The 1,453-nt window shown below is 42.5% G+C and overlaps 1 non-coding gene across 1 annotated transcript; it reads right to left on the bottom strand.

Moving 5' to 3' along the window:
- Positions 1–433: 433 nt before the first annotated feature.
- Positions 434–590, bottom strand: LOC121460601. Its single transcript, XR_005976090.1, has one exon. It is a non-coding gene; the product is annotated as a U1 spliceosomal RNA (small nuclear RNA).
- Positions 591–1,453: the final 863 nt, after the last annotated feature.

The following is a 1,453-nucleotide window of genomic DNA, read 5'->3' as shown; positions in this document are numbered from 1 at the left end:
ATGACCTTGGATAAGACCCCTCTTCATCTGGTGGCTGATGGGAAGCAGGGCCCTGTCTGCTTGGGATTGAAAGTCTCTGAAGCCTCAGGACTCCTGGGGCTTCAGAAATCAGGGACCAACCCACCAGCATTCACCAGAAATGTGCTTCAACTTGTAGGGACCTCATCCCTCTGCCTTTTGTTGCTCTAGTCTGAGTTTCTCAGAGCCGTGATGGCTCTGGGACCAAATTCCTGAGTAGCCACATGGGGCTCTACACTGAGAAAGGCCCTACTAGACTTAGCACCCTCTTGTGCTGCCATCTTGAAATAATTAACAATATTTAATATATTAAATGTATTTTTTACTAAAACTAAATTTACTAAATAAATCTGACCACTTAAATTTTATATATATATATATATATATATTATAAATAAAATAAAACAGTATATATAAGAGATTATCATGAATGTAGTCCCCCCACTACCACAGATAACACAGGTCAAGTTTCGAAAATTTGGGGAAATGTCAGGGGTCAGTGCACTCAGAGTACAACAGAGGGTGGAAAAACCACTGTCGTTGTTGCGGTGTCCTCCCTGCCAGGTAAGGCTGAGCATCTTAAAATGAAGAGCTGAATGGCATTTGGTACACATGTCATCCAGCTCCATTATCCAGCTCTCTCTGGTGTTTTACTTTGCTGTGTTTAAGCTTTTTAATTACAGCACTAGGTCATTGTGGCATTTTCAATCACAATTTGTTTTTCTTGGTCTCTTTTTCCATTTGCCTTAAAAGGTTGTTTGTTTTAAATTACGTGTATGTGTGCATGTGTTTGTGTCTGTGTGGGGGTCCGTGCACACAAATGCAGGTGCCCTTAGAGATGGGAAGCATCAGATCCCCCTGGAACTGGAGTTACAGGGGACTGTGAGCCACCCAATATGGGTTCTGGGAATCGAATTCAAGTCTTCTACAAGAGCAATAAATGCTCTTAGTTACTGAGCCATCTCCCTAGCCCTCATTTTTGTTGATTTCTGAAACATTTATCACCCTAAAAGAAAACTTCGTGCCCGTCAAACTACCATTCTCCATGTTCCTACCCTGCACTCTGAAATCAATAACCTGCCTTCTGTCTCCATGCACTTCTATATTCTGGAAATTTTAATGAGCGGGTCATAGAATATGTGACCTTTTGCAATTGCCTTCCTTCTCTTAGCATAACTGGGGGGAGCGATGCTTTTTACATTTATTGGTTGCTATGTCTGGAGGGAAGGGGATGTTTGTGCCGCCATGATGCACATGTGGAGGTTAAGTGACAACTTTTTCAGGGATCGGTTCTCTCCTTCAATCATGGGATTTAAGGTTTGAACTCAGCTTGCCAGGTTAGGAAGCCAGTGCCTTTACCTGCTGAGCCATCCCCATAGCCAACCTAATGCTTTTGAGATTTACCCACAATGCAGTATACGTAAGTCCTTTACTA

The sequence above is a fragment of the Microtus oregoni genome, unplaced genomic scaffold (assembly GCF_018167655.1).
Source record: "Microtus oregoni isolate MIOR12 unplaced genomic scaffold, Mior012 000020F_ref0000438, whole genome shotgun sequence".
In the NCBI taxonomy this organism is placed as follows: Eukaryota; Metazoa; Chordata; class Mammalia; order Rodentia; family Cricetidae; genus Microtus; species Microtus oregoni.
This window is presented reverse-complemented; position numbering and strand designations above follow the sequence as displayed.